Genomic DNA, 15,520 nt, shown 5'->3' on the forward strand with positions numbered 1-15,520 from the left:
TCCTGAGTGCTGGCTCTCCTACTGCCTGTAGGAAATAGATCCAAGCCCAGGCACACATACCTCTCGCTCCTGCCCTTTCCTTCCCTACTGGGATCCCACTTACTGCTGAGTCAGAACTTCCTCTTTCGGAGCCCCTGGCTCTGGAGGCTTCTCTTCTTCCAGAGCCTCACGTCAAAAATTATGCCCATCATCTCTCACAGCCATCTGAAATCTGCTTTCTTGAAGTCCAGGGAATGTGTGGGAGCAGGTGTGGCTTTGACACCCTCAGGCTCAGGGTCTCTGTTCACCAGCCAGGTCCTGCCTGTGGGTTGGAGCCAGGCACAACCGTACCTTCCCCAGTCAGTGGGAGGCTGAGTCCATACACAGTCCAACACTACCAATGGGAGCCTGCCCTTCCTTTTGTCCAGCTAAGGACCCAGGGGAGCCTTGATGAGGTCCTGTCTGTTCCTCCCTCCTCTTAGCCTCACCCTGACCTTCACTGGGGCATGCGGCAACTTCTCTCTCCCAGTGCACTAGCCTTGAGTAGGGCAGTCCGTAAGACTCTCCCTGGGCCTCTGCAACATGAGCTAGGCACACGATGCTAAGGCCACCCGTGCTGTTCCCTGCTCTGCCCACGTGATTTCTCCAGTTCATGAGAGGTGTCCATCTATCATCTCATGGAAGAGAGTCTCCAGTCTCCACCCATCCCCATCCTCCCACTTGCAAATCCTTCTCACAGCAAGCCTTCCACTCTGGGAGGGAGAATGACAAGTAAGCCAGCCCATCCTTGGGTCATCTTTTCCCCACTTTCTGCATGGAATGAGGGTTTGGAGAGCACCACATTTTCAGGACCCCTCTTGATCCCGATGGGGCCAGGATGACTCCTTATCTTCTGCATGGCCAGCATGACTCCTTATCTTCTGCATGGTCTCCTTATCTTCCGCATAGCCTCCTTTCCTGGAGTCTGATCAACTCCAAGGCTTTAGGCCATGCCCTGAGGAGCTACAGGTAAAGCAACCCAGTTGAAGCTCTGGGGAAACTCCCCTGCTCTCTGCTCCTCAAGGGAGGTGCAGCCACTGCGCTACCGTCTTCAACCTGAAATGATTTCTATTGCTCAAGAAGTTGAGTCTAAACATGGCCCTTTGGGCTCCATGGCTCACCATGCTGCCCTCTGAGGTCACCTCCCCTGAATCCACGACCTCATGCCTCTTGCCATTCTCTGGACACCTGGGCTCATTCATCTCTTCACCACAGCATAGGATGTCTCCTGGATAGAGGCCCTTCTCCTACTCTGCCTATCAAAGTTTCATGCATACCCCCCTTCCAAGCTCCCCAATCCTTTAACGGAACTGGCCCTATGCCTGGCCTGGGTGGAAGCAGCCCAGACAGAGCTCCTGCCTTCCAGAACTCCTCACACCCACAGCATGCCAGCTCCTTGCTCAGTGCAGACAAAGAATCTCTGCTCTGTCCACTAGTCTGGCCTCGTACAGCACCTAGGTCCAGGGCTGGACCAGTCCCCTCTATACCCATTGTCTCCTACCACACTGTGCATGACCCTACAGCACATGCCCTGCTGCTGACCTCAGACCTCCCCATGCTTCAAGCAGTCACTGCCAGTCCAGCCCCAGAAGCCCAATCTAGTCTCCTCCCCCATATCTGTGAGCTTGCAGAGGGCAGGGACTGGGTCCCCAGCCCAGGTGGGCACAGGAAAATGTCCATGGCTGGCAGTGGACTTAAGTGTACATGGACAGGTGAGTTTTTGAGATCTGTGTATGCAGTTAGAGAGGGAACCTAGAGAAGACCAGCTGGCTTGAAGGTCAGAAAACCATTACCTTTGGGGCTTGGAGTCTCGTGGGGATAGTGAGAGGTTGGGAGGGGATAGAGATAGGGAAGGGATTCCTTACCTTTTACAAGCCTCCCAGCCCTGCCCCTTTATGCTCTAATAGGAGTCCCTGCCAATGGCCCTGGTGCCTGGTCCTGCCCTGTGTGCTGTTCTGGGGGTTCCTTTCGAATCCCAGGTTGGCTGGTGACTTCAGAGCAGAAGAAGGCCTTGGCCAGGCTGGGGTCAGATTCAAATAGGCAGAGAGGAAGGAAGATGCATGTCAGGAGGGAGATAGCAGTGCTGGAAAATGTTCTGAGGGTTGGGGTGTAGACACCTAGGCTTGTGGGTGAAACTTGTAAGTGAGCAGACCAGGCTGCAGTTCACCCCAAGATTGTAGGTGAAGGCATGTAGGATTTAGGGGAGGTTGAAGAATGCAGTGAAGTGATGCTATTAGCTAACTTTTGTTGAGCACCTACTATGTGCCAGGCATAAATCTAAGTCCTCATATTGATGAACACGAGATAAGCATTTTTATCATCTCCATTCACAGAGGAGCTAAATGTCTTGCCTAAGGTCACCCAGTAAATTGAGGGAGCTAGACTTGATCCCAGGCATGCAACCCCAATGCCCAGGGTGGGAACAGATCAGCAGGGGCTGTGAATGGCAGGATCGGGAATGTGGGTTTCATCTAGCAACAACAAGGAGCCACCAAAGGATCTTGGGCAGGGGTTGATGTGGTCAGAGCAGAGTCTAGGACGTCTAGCAGCCTGGGGAGGGTGTGGGCCTAGAGGCCAGTTACGGACCATGGGCAGCTCCAGTGCTTTACATCTAGGCCTTGTTGGCCATGTCTCAGTGAGCTCTGAGAGCCCAGGCTGGGTATCTGCCTACACCAAAATTTCCTTGGAAACAGCCCCAAGGCCAGTATGGAGTGGGCAGGCCTGTCTAGCCAGGATGCTGGGGAGTAGGCCTAACACATCCTGGGGGAAGGAGAATGAACACTTGGCACAATCCTTCCCAGCTGGGCAACTCAAAGCTGACAGCAAACAAGGACGGCTCCCCAGCAATCAGTGCCCCCACCGCCTCCAGGCAGGAGAGAGGGACCCCTGAGGAGGGACTGAGCCCTCACCATTGCGGGCAGGTTGTGCAGGGCCCCAGAGCTCAGCGCCAACCAACGGTAACCAGGTCCTGGCTCATTAGACAGGGTGAAATGGGAGCAGGACAGCAGAGCTGGGATGCCAGGTGGCCTTGCAAATGAACTCCCTGCCTACGAGTAGCTGATCGGTCAAAGGCTGACAAGTTTATCGTGTAAGGCAGAAAATGAACTACACCCAAACTCATCCACCATGACTCTGGCCCCAGTGTAATGGAAACAGGGGGCGGTGGGCTGGAGGCACGCGGCAGGAGCCGTTTGTCTTGTGACATTCTCATCGAGCACATGGAGGCTCGTTTAATGCGGTAAATCAATCTTCCTCAAGGAGCCCCTGCTTAATGGTGAGAAGTCGGAGTTGAGTAATAGGAGGAGCTTGCTCTGCCACCCACGCCTGGGGAGTTGACAGCTTCGGTGATGTAGAAATTCCAGAGGCCACGAGGCCTTGGAGGACCCTGGAACTTCTGTTAGAGACTGAGAGCTTACAGACTGTGACTAAGGTGAGCGAAGATGGAAGGAACACAGCACCTCTGTCTCTGGAGAGCGGCAGAAATCAGGTGCTGCTCCCCAACACCTCTACCTGTGTGTGTGCGTGTGCGCGTGTGTGCGTGTGTGCACACACACAGAGCTCTGTCTTGGACACTTGCCTTCTCTGGTCTATCCCCTGGGAAGTTGGCTCAAGTCACATTCCTACTGTCCTGCCTCACATGGTCGAGGGAGATGGAGGCACTAGGCTCCTTTTCCGAGGCTTAGAGCTTTTAAACCTTTGTCAATCCCATCTGAGGATTTTTCTTCCCCAGATGAAGCCATTGTATCTCCTTTTGGGATGGAAATCTGCCATCACACATCCCATGTTCTTTTCTACTCTATGGCTTATGGAATAATCTTTATGCTCCCAGTCCCCAGAGGCTATGGAAATTTCAACAAAGGTATTTCTTACCCAGTGAAACCTGGCTCTTGCACATCAGTACGGCTTTTACTTGAGTTACAAAAGTCTCTTTAAAGAGTTCAAAAGGGAGGGACTTCTGCTTCCGGGAACATCAAGTGGGCTTTTCCTTATTCTTTCCACTAAAAATCCTGGGCACTATATTTAAAATGAACATAAGAAGACTCTGAAAGATGGAGAGAGAGGGGCTAGGGGCCTCAGGACCTAAGGAACGGCATGATGGTGAATTCCCTGGTGTTCTGGCTGAATTATGTCCCCTCCACCCTGAAATTCATATGTTGAAGCTTTAACCCTCAATATGACTGTATTTAAAAATGAGGCATTTAAAGAGGTAATTAAGGTTAAATGAGGTCATAAGGGTGGGGCTCTAAACCAATATGACCATTAGCCTTATAAGAAGAGGGAAAGACACCAGGGATGCATGTGCACAGAGAGGAGGCCACTGGAGGATGCAGTAAGATGCTGGTCATCTGCAAGCCACAGAGAAAGACCTCAGGAGAAACTAAGCCTGCCAACACCTTGACCTTGGACTTCTAGCTGCCAGAAGGGTGAGAAATCGATTTCTGTTGTTTGAGCCACTCAGTCTGTGGTATTTTGTTATGGTATCCCTAAGAAACGGATACACTGGATTTTCTGTTTTATGTAAAATTTCCCAGACTTGGAGCTCAAATAGCCAGTAACAAAAAACACAAACAAATGCAAACAAACAAACAAAAAAATCCAGCAAAAGCCTACTTTCTTTAGCCAAAGGACCAGGAAAGAGAAAGACTAGCAAGGCAGGAAACTTTTAGATAAGAACCTTCCTCCATTCCAGCCAAGGCAGAGTGGTGAGCCTAGACTTCCACCATAACCAGTCTGGCATGAAGCAGCTCGGCCTCTGAAGGTATCAGAGAAGGCATGGTCTCAGATGGAAGCTGCGGTAACCCTCTCCATTGGATGGCAGCCCCCACCACAACTGCTTCACAGACAGCATCAGTAGAGAACATGTGGGGACCCTGAATTCCCACTCTCACTACCAGTAATAAGGAGCACCCTCCCCCGGGGTGTCAATATAGGCTTCATGAGAAACCTGGCCTTCTACGTCCACCTGGCTATAAGAAGGCCGCACCCAGCCCTGCTCCTGCTGGAGTGGTGTCAGAAAGCCAGCTAAAACAGAAGGTTTAAATACCATCCAGAGTCTCTTCATAGAACACATCCAGGTTTCAACAGAAAATCACTTATCATATCAAGAACCAGGGAAATCTCAGCTTGAATGAAAAAAGACAACCCGTAGATGCCCAACACTGATATGACAGGAATGTTGGAATTATGTGACAAATATTTTTAAATTAATCATCATAAAACTGAAAAATCTGTGGGACAAAAGATCTAACAATCATGTCACTGGATCCCCAGAAAGAGAGGAAAAAGAGCAGAGCAGGAAAGTACTCAGAGAAATAATGGCCCAAACTTCCTAAATTTGGCAAAAGACATAAACCTAAAGATTCAAAATTCAGTTAATTCCACACAGGATAAATTCAAAGAAATCCACACCAAGACATTATCATAGCCAAATTCTGAAAACTAAAGGCGAAGAAAAAAATCTTGAAAGGAGAGAGAGAGAAATGATGCTTTATCTATAGGGGGGAAAACAATTCAGATTATGATGTATTTCTCATCAGAAACCACGAAGGCTGGTAGGAAGTGGCACAACCTTTTTCAAATGCTGAAAGAAAAGGACTGTCGATCCAGAATTCTAGATCTAGCAAAAATATCCTTCAGGAAGAAAAGGGAAATCAAGACATTCTTAAATGAGGAAACACTAAGAGAATTTGTCCACAGCAGACCTTCCCTAAAAGAAAAGCTAAAGGAATTTCCCCCTCAAAAAAAGGAAGTTATATAAAGAAAGGAACATTGAAACGTCAAGAAGGAGAATAGAAAGAGTAAATATTTCAGTAAATAAATTTTCATTCTCTTTTTGAGTTTTTAAAAATGATGTTTCACTGTTGAAGTAAAATTATAACACTGCCTGATGTGGCTCTAATTTATAATAGAGGAAATAATTAAGACAGTTGTATTATGACTATGAGAGAGTAAAGGGATGTAAAGGGTGGTAAACTTTCTACATTTCACTAGAACTGGCAAAATTGCAACAATGATATAGACAGTGATAAATCGTATATATATAGTAAGACCTATAAAACCACTACAGAAGCTACACACAGATACACTAAAAACATTACGACACATCAAAATGGAATTCTAAAAAATGTTCAGGTAACCTATAGGAAGGCAGGAAAAAGAAAGCAAGAATTGAAAAACAGAGGTGACAAAAAACAAAATGGCAGCATGAAATCCCAGCATATCGATAATTTCAGTGATAGAAATTGACAAAGCAGATTTTAAAAAAAAATCCTAGTTATATTCTATCTAAAAGAAACTCACATCAAATGTAATGATATAGATTGGTTGAAAGTAAAAGAAAGGTAAAAGATATATCAAGGAAATATTAATCAAAAGAAAGCAGGGGTTGCCTTATTAATATCAGATTAAGTAAGCTTCAGAGCAAAGAAAATTACCAGAGACACTGAAGGGCATTACATAAAACAAAATGGTCAGTCTGCTAGGAAGACATAGCAATCCTAAGTGTGTAGGTAACAAACATACCACAAAGTTTATGAAGAAAAAACTGACAGAACTGAAGGGAGAAGAGACGAATCTACAATTATACTTGGGGACTTAAACACTCCTTTCTTGATAAGTGATAGAACAACTAGACAGAAAGTCAGCAAGGCTATAGAAAATACCATCAATCAATCTAATTGACATTTGTAGAACACTCCACCCAACAGCAGAATGCACACTCTTTTCAAATGCCCACGGAATATATATACCAAAGTAGACGATATCCTAGGCTATAAAACACCCTCAAATGAATTGAAAAGAATTGAAATCATACAAAACGTATTTTCAGACATACAAAATCTAAGTAAAAATAAAAAACAAGAAAAGTTCCAAACATTTGGAAACCAAATAATACTCTTCCAAATAACCCATGGATGAAAGAGAAAGTCTTAAGGGAAATTAAGAAAAAAACATTGCAATGAGTGAAAATAAAAATACACCTTATCCAGATTTGTGAGTCACAGCTAAAGCACTGTTGAAAAGGAAATGTATAGCACAAATGCTGACATAGATAAGAAGAAAAGTCTAGAACGAATTCTATAAGCTCTTACCTGAAGAACCTTTGAGAAGAGCAGAATAAATCAAAAGCAGTCAGAGGCAGGAAATAACAAGAATCAGAGACCAAGAGAATTGAAAACAAAACAATAAAAACAATGAAAAGAAATCTAGCTCCTTTAGAAGATAATCAAATCTCTAGCAAGATTGTGAGAAAGAGAGAGAGAGAGAGAGAACACTATCAGGGATGAAATAGGGATAGCACTACAGACCCTGAAGACATCAAAAGGATTATAAAGAAATACTATGAACAACTCTACAGACTTAAATTTGACAACTGAGATGAAATGGAGCGATCTCTTGAATAGTATAAACTACCGCAATGCACCATATATAAAAGAAATAATTTGGATAGCCCTATAACTATTAGGAAAATTGAATTTAGAAGTTTTAAACTCTGGAAAAAGAAGTCTCTAGGCCCAGAAGTTTTCACTGGACAATTGTACCAAATATTTAAGGAAGGATTAAAACCCATCTATACAATTTCTTCCAGATAATGTAAGACGAAAGAACACTTCCCAATTCATTTTATGAATCAAGTGTTACCCTTATACCAAAACAAGATGAAAACAGTACAAAGAAGAAAAAAAGCCACAACACCCAACCAACTACAGACCAATAATCCTCATGAATAGAGATACAAAAATATTGAACAATATATAAGCAAATAGAATTAAGCAACATACAAAAAGATTACATACAGAAGTGGGGCTTATTACAGGAATTCAAGGCTGAAAGAAAGAAAGAAAAGAAAAGAAAAGAAAAGAAAAGAAAAGAAAAGAAAAGAAAAGAAAGGAAGGAAGAAAGAAAGAAAGAAAGAAAGAAAAGAAAGAAAAGGAGAGAAAGAAAAAAAGCCTGGCTATAAATCCTCATACCTTATAAAAAAATTTAATTCAAAATGAATCATAAACTTGAATGTACCAATGTAATATCAACTTTTAGAAAATATATCAGAGAAAATCTTTAGGATCTAAGGCTAGGCAAAGAATTCTTAGACTTGACACCAAATGCACGATCCAGTAATGGAAAAAATAGACAAATTGGACTTCATCAAAACTGGAAACAATTGTTCAGTGAAACACCATGTTAAGATGAAACCGTAAGTTACAGATTGGGAGAAAATATAGAACCACAGAGCCAAGAAAGGGCTACTAAAGAATATATAAACAGCTCTCAGAATTCATAGTAAAAACAAACAAACAAACAAAAAAAAACCCAAACCCAAACCATCTAATTAGAAAATGAGCAAAAGACAGGAAATGACATTTCACAAAAGAGGATATAAAGATGGCAAATTAGCATATGAAAAGATACTCAACATCATTAGTCACTAGATAAATGTAAATTAAAGCTATAATAAGATATCACTACACACCAATTAGAAAGGCTAAAGTAAAAGATAGTGACAACACAAATGCTGACCAGGATGCGGAGAAACTGGATCGCTCAGACACTGCTGATGGGAATGTAAAGGGGTACAGCCAATCTGGAAAACAGTTTAGGAGTTTCTTTAAAAGCTAAACATGCAGATATCAATTTTATTCCTGGAATTTTTCCTAAAATGAGAACTTACGATCACACACAAACATATATATATAATGTTCATAGTAGCTTTATTTGTAATAGCCAAGAAGTAGGACCACTCAGGTGTCCATCAATGGATGAATGATATCACCCATTGTGATCCATCCATAGAAGGAATAAATAAAAAAGAATGAACTATTGACATGTGGGACAATGTGGATGAATCTCCAGAGAATTGTGTCAAGTGAAAAAAGAAAAAAGCCAGTCTCAGAAGGTTACTACTGTATGATTCCATTTATGTAACATTCTTAAAGCAATAACATTATAGAAACGAAGACAGATTCCTGGTTGCCAGGGGTTAGGGCGGGATAGGGTTGGAAGGGTGTAGCTATAAAAGGCAACAGGAGGGATCCTTGCAGGGATGGGAACGTTCTGTATCCTGATCGGATCAGTGTCAATATTGCTGTGATACTGGACTAGAGTTTTATAAGAGGTTAGCACTCGGAGGAAAAGGGTCCAGGTGAGATTATTTCTTGTAAGTGCACGTGCATCTACAATTATCCCCAAAATAAGTTTAATAATTAAAAAAAAAACCTTCAAGAACCAAGCATTGCTCTTTCTTCTGGGTTTGAAACACCCTACCCACAAAGGCAGATTTAAAGAGCTATCATACTTCTAGAATTAGGGGAGGGGTAGTGAGTGGAGAAGGGCAGGAGATTAAAAAAAAAACCTCCCACTCACTTTGTACCCCAAATATCATAACATGGAGAGAGAGGGCCACTGGGGAGAAATGAAAGAGAAGAGTGTGCACGCTCAGAGCACGGGGCATGTGGGGCGCCCAGGGGGATAAAGGAGCAGCTCAGAGTGAATAAGGGCTAGGGTTCCAAGGCGAGGAGTACAGGCCATTCAGTCTGAGGCCACGGGTCACCGTCACTGATGGGACAGACACTCAACAGGTGCCCATTTGCAGTTCACCAGATTTTTCCAGATAGGTTGCGTGCCTCGGACAAACCATCCCCACAGTATTTCCCCAAATCTAATTAAGACTAATCATTTAGCGAACAGCCTCTGTGCGCCAGGCACCAGACCACCTGCTTTGCGGCCCCTCCGCACCCCCTCGGTCCTAGCCACAGGGCAGGGCCGCCACCTCCAGGTCCTAGCCTCGGAGGCCAGCTCCAGGGCGCAGCAAGGAGGGCCGGGTCAAGCCCAGGTCTCAAGGCCACGAGCCTCTCCCTGTCTGGATGCCCTCAAACACAGGAGTCTTCAGGCTTCCACTCCGGGAGGGAGACAATGGCCCCAGGAAAGCCTCCCACCCTCCCAGCCCCGAGGGAAGAAAAGAGCATTCAGCCTCGGGAGCCCGGGAGGTATTTCTGGGCCAATTAAATCAGAGAGGCTGTTATTGCTAATGTGTAATTGGTTTTAAAATCAGCAGACTTGCCTATCTCTGGATGACAATACTTAAGTAGCAAAATGCCCATCCTGAGCGGTTCTTGTAAACCATGACCGAGGCCTTCTCCAGACGCAGCTGCCTTCTGTCAGTTCCCTCCTTGAAAGCAGTGGCTCAGCTCTAATTGGTTGCTGGGGATAAATATTTACGGTGCTGTGTAAACAGAAGCATCTGCCCGAAGTCTGCTTGCAGGATTTCCACGCAGCACCCAGGAAAGCCAGCGGGCTCCAGGGTGGGGGGCGGGCTCTCTGAGCTGGCTATCCTTTTCCTACAAATTGACAAGCACTGTAGTCTTCCAGACTCAGGGCCGAATAGCTAATTAAATTTCCAGACCAGGATAACAGTGTTGGTCCTCCTGGGTTCAGGAAGGCCACAGCTTCGAGGCTCTAGGAGGGCGGTCCTGCGAGGTTATGAGCGCCCTTCCTGAGGCCTCCATTCCCACCCTGCCTGCCAGGCCCTGAGGATCTGAGGCTCAGGAGACAGATGCCCTGATTCTACCGCTGACCACCTCTAAGGCCAAAGACCAGCTCAACCTGTTGCAGACACAGGCTCCTATGTTCTGTGGGGATGAAATCCCCACCTCACAGGCTATACTGAAGATTCAAAGCAACAAGGGACAGAAAGGACCCAGGATAAGGCCCGCATCACGGGGGACCTCTATGCCCAGAAGCTGCTGATATCTGCTTAAGTTGGTCCCAACCTGGACTGCAAGTGAAGGTGCTTTAAAAATACAGTTTCTTGGCCTCATTCCTGTCCCACTGGAAAATCCCTGGGACCCCAGACTCTTTATTTTAAGGGGCTCTCTAGATGATTCCAATGTTGTCAGCCAGCCCCCATCACACCCGCCGCAACACACCTGGGCTTAGCCTCATATTGTGCTTGGCACAGGAAGCCCTCCTAAGCTATGACAGGCACAGGGGTGAGGTCCCCAAATTCCCTCAGGACTCCTGTTAGGGACTCCTTTGGTTTTATCCTGTCCACTCTTGTCCTAACAATTCTGCTTATTCTGATCTCCCCAGGCTTCTGGGGGGACAGTGATGGTCCTGCCAAGTTTCTTGGCCCTTGGACCCCCAAGAGTCTCTTCTGTGTTGGCTGTGGATGGTTAGGCTGTGGATAGAGATGACGATACCCTCACTTGTCCCGCACCACATTCTCAGAGAGTTCTATGTGAGCAGTGCTGTGTGAGGGGCTAGGGGGTGTGGGGACACTGGGTGCAGAGGGGGAGCCTGGGCTTTATGGCAGACAGCTGGCTCCACTGTTCTCTGGGCTCCACCCTCTCAATGTCACAGCAGAGGGTCAGGCTGGGGAGCCTGTGGGCTGACAGAGGGAGCTGTTTTGGTTGGGGAGCAGAGTGAAGGATCAGAGACTATCTCTCAAGGAGAGAGGGTTGATAAAATCAATTGTCCCGCCGGTTCTCAGCGGACCCTATGAGAATTCAGATTTTGTCTGAGCTCAGGTGCCTCGGTCCAGACCTCCCCAAGACAACAGGAGCTCAGCTTGGTCGAAGCCTCCTGCTGGACAACACGTGCATGGGCCAGTCAGACCCCTACCCCAGGCCCTACAACCACACCTGGAACCAGCAGAATACCGTCCCAGATGCTGAGGATTTGGGAGCACTGTTTGCAATGGTGACCACCATCCCTGGGTCTCTGGCTGGCACTCCCATGCTCTGCTGCTCCAGTGTCCCCTGCATGGACTCATCCCTCACCTCTCACCTTTCCCCCTTCCCGAACCCTTCATGACGTCTGAGTCGTGATGGCAGGTCCCCTTGCACTGTTAATCTCTTCTGAGAGTGTTCTGTTCACTTTCTGCCTCAACAGGAGAGTGGCCCCCCTGAGGGACACACTTCCTGCGCCCTCTCCAGGAGACTATTTTCCTTCACACTCATGCACCCCAGGGCCAGGTAGGGTAGGTGGTATTCTCCCTGTTCCTGCACCTGCGCGGCTCCTCCCTGCTTTCCCTTGGGAGCCGCAGCTATTAGACTTCTACCTTCCCACCCCCATCGTCATTGTCCCCCCTGTTGCTGCATTCCCCTGCTGTCCTCACAACTCCCCATCATGCAGATCTGGGCTCCCGGTTTGCCGTCTTTCTCCCCATTACCACTGCAGCCATCATTCCTGCAGCCTCAACGTCTGCGTGGAAGACCCAGCCCATAGGCACGCTCCTCTCTCAGACCCTCGATCTCCCACCTTTGACAGTCCAACCTCAGCCTCCACTCCCACAGTCGTCACTACCAGAACTCATCACTACCAGGAACTGACCCCCTTGGAAGTCTCAGATTCAAGCCTCCCATAGTCTGAGCACACTCCTGACTGTCTGATTCACGCACTCTGTTATCTCTGCTCTGCAACACGCTTCATCTCATTGACTCCTCAGAACCATCAACCCCACTACCTATTTCTCCTATCCATCGTCCACCTCCCTCTTTCACTTCCCTCCTGTCATGGGCTGAATTGTGTCCTCTCAAAGTCCCCAAGTTGAAGTCCTAACCCCCCCAATTCCTCAGAATAGGACTGTACTCGGAGACGGGGTCTTTATTGAGGTAATTAAAGTAAAATGAGGTCCTAACCCAACATAACTGGTGTCCTTGTAAGAAGAGATTAGGACACACGCATGCACAGATGGGAGACCATGGGAAGACACAGGGAGAAGACGGCCATCTACAAGCCAGGCAGAGAGGCCCCAGAAGAAACCGACTGTGTGCACGCCTCGATCTCAGACTTCTAGCCTTCAGAACTGTGAGACAATACATTTCTGCTGTTTAAGCCACTCAGTCTGTGGCACTTTGTTATGGCGGCCCAAGCAGACTACTACACCTCCTCACTCACTTCAGATTCCAACGTTATAACCATTCCCTTGCCATGCCTTCCCCCTCTCGCCCTCAGTTATATTCTCCAACCCAAGGCTCAACCTGGTGACCCGCCTTCTCTTTGCCTGAACCTGAGGCAAAAAATGGCAAAACAATGCTAATTAATTTCTCCTAAAATGTATGGCCCCCAAACCCTTAAATATAAGCTCAACAGAGTCCATAAATCTCGTCACGTGTTCCAAGAGGCTATTTCATGTGTTCTCTTTTGTATTTAGAATCCCACTTCCACCTCTCAGCTCATGCCCATGGATCTGCTGATCTGAGACCAGAAGCCACTAGTCAGGACCCTCCTCACGTTCCCACCACCACGACTGCAGGCCCAGGTTTCAGTTTTCCCTGTACCAACCAAAGGCCTCTTATTCTCTGGGTTCCATTTCCTTTTGCCTTTGCAAGAATCCCATGCCTCCATTCGTCTCCTCTGTCTTCACTAATAATTTCTCTCATTGGAGTACTTCCAAATACTTGTCTGCATACAACCACGCTCTTGCCACTCCTACTAAACACACTTCCCTTGACTCCCATCTTCTCCCAGCAACTGCCCCATTTTTCTGCTCTTTTAATACCAAAATACCTGAAAAGAGTCATCCACGCTTAACTGATTCTACTCATTGACAGTCTCATCAACAATTTCTTCCTGCTGTTGGATCGCACCCATTAGCATACAACCATTCATTCTTCCTACTCCCCAGTCTGATCTTGGTGAAGGTCACCGATGACTTAGGGTGGCCAAGCTCTGAGTCTCCTCTCTGCCCAGTTCTTCCTTGAGCTCTCAGCAGCATTCCAAGTGGTTGGCCGCTTCCTCTTTCCCTTTGGATCTTCATGAATCATCTCCTGGTTTGCTCTTGACTTCACAGGCTGCTCTTTCTCAATCCCCTTTGCATCTTTCTCTACCTGACCTCCGAAGACCCCTTCTGCTGTTTCTAGATGATCTCACCCAGGTCCATGACTTTAAATATCACTTCTGTGCCGATGGCTCTCAAATTTATGTCTCCATACTGACCTCTCTCTTGAGCTCCAGACACATAGATCTAATTTGACATCTCCACTGAGATGACTCAAGGCATCTCAAACCTGACATACTTAGAAAGGACTTCATCCTGCAGCCACTTCACCAGCCTGGTTCCCGTCACAGTGAATGCTACCACGATCCAGGTTGCTTGAATAAAAAATCTAGGGATCTTTCTCACTTTTCTTTTCTCCCTTGTCACCTCTCCTTTGCAATCTACCTGGACCCCGCCCATGTCTTTCATCTTTACTCTCCACTGTAGTCCAAGTTGCTGTGATTTTTCACATCTATACTGAAATCCTTTCCGAAAGGGGTTTCCCTTCTGTGGTCAGGGGCTGTTCCGGGGAGGAGGGCTCTGTGAAAGATTGGTTTCCTGCTGTGTAGATGACACAGTCAGTGCCACCCAGAATAATCAGATCTCTGAAGGGAAGGCGCGTGGGCCCCTCCTCTCTGTCACGCTTCCCTCAGAAACAGCACTTCCATTCAGAAAGCCAGATCAAGTGCCATTAACAAATTAATTCCGATTAGCACAGCCCAAGCACTTAAACCTCAAGGCAATCCCTGTCAGTCCTGCAGGGAAAGAGCTTGGCCTGCTAATAAAGTGGAAACTGTATTGCGAGCAGAGGCGATTGTCTGATGCCTGTCTCTGTCCCTGGAGGGGAGAGGAGTGGGATTTGATTACACCCTGGTCTCCTGAGGGAATTAACTCACTTTCCAATGATAAGTTATTCATTCCGCTACTTGGTGGTTAGGTCGGTGAGGGCAGGGTTAGCTCTCACACCTTCCTGTGGCCTGTGTAGCCCCTGATTCAGGACTGAACATTCCGCAGGTGCCCCATGACTGAATGAAAAAATAATTAACTGGTAGGTAGGCTGTAAGTCTGGGGCCTACTATCATGAGTAACCCTCTGTTCTTTTATTTAACAAATACTGCTAGGGCCCCACTGTGTTTGGCAGATTAAAAAGTTAATCCAAACAGATAAGGCCCCTACTCTCCTAGAATTTAGAGACTAGGAAAGGGAGGCAGATAATCGGCATGCATAAACAAATGAGAAGCTGGCTTCAGAGAGTGAGTATATGACAACAGAATGCCGTTAGTATAAGACAACAGAACAAGGTGACAGAGTGTGCTGAGTGGGGGATGTTCTAGGGGGCCTGAGGCAGTGACACCTGAGCTGAGCTCTGGATGGTGCCAGGAGCCAGTTAATCCTGGGGAGAAAACTTTCTAGGGAGAGGGACCAGAAAATGCAAGTGCGTGTTGCCAGAAAACCAGGCCCCACCACCTTTTCATTCTCTCAATACATGCAGCATGGCCATTTTTGCCTGCTGGTTTCTCTCCGTGTGGAACCAGGCAGGGCAGGCGTGTCCCTGCTGGCCAGCTGGCTTTCCCCACAGACTGCCTGCCTGCCTGGACGCTATCCCTACCTCCTGCCCTTCTTGCTCATGTCTCAGAGTTTTGCACAATTCCCACCTCTTCCAATGAAGCTTTTCAAAAACCTCCCAAACGGAAGGGCTCCTTCCTCTTGCTGAAGTCCTGGACCGCTGGTTTGGTACCTGCTGTC

The 15,520-nt window shown here is 46.9% G+C and overlaps 1 protein-coding gene across 1 annotated transcript in view; it reads right to left on the reverse strand.

Annotated features, from left to right (window-relative positions):
* Positions 1-15,520, reverse strand: part of CHAT (choline O-acetyltransferase) — a 43,601-nt gene that overhangs the window by 18,351 nt on the left and 9,730 nt on the right. The window lies entirely within an intron of this gene.

The sequence above is a fragment of the Ursus arctos genome, unplaced genomic scaffold, assembly GCF_023065955.2.
Source record: "Ursus arctos isolate Adak ecotype North America unplaced genomic scaffold, UrsArc2.0 scaffold_7, whole genome shotgun sequence".
Classification (NCBI taxonomy): domain Eukaryota; kingdom Metazoa; phylum Chordata; class Mammalia; order Carnivora; family Ursidae; genus Ursus; species Ursus arctos.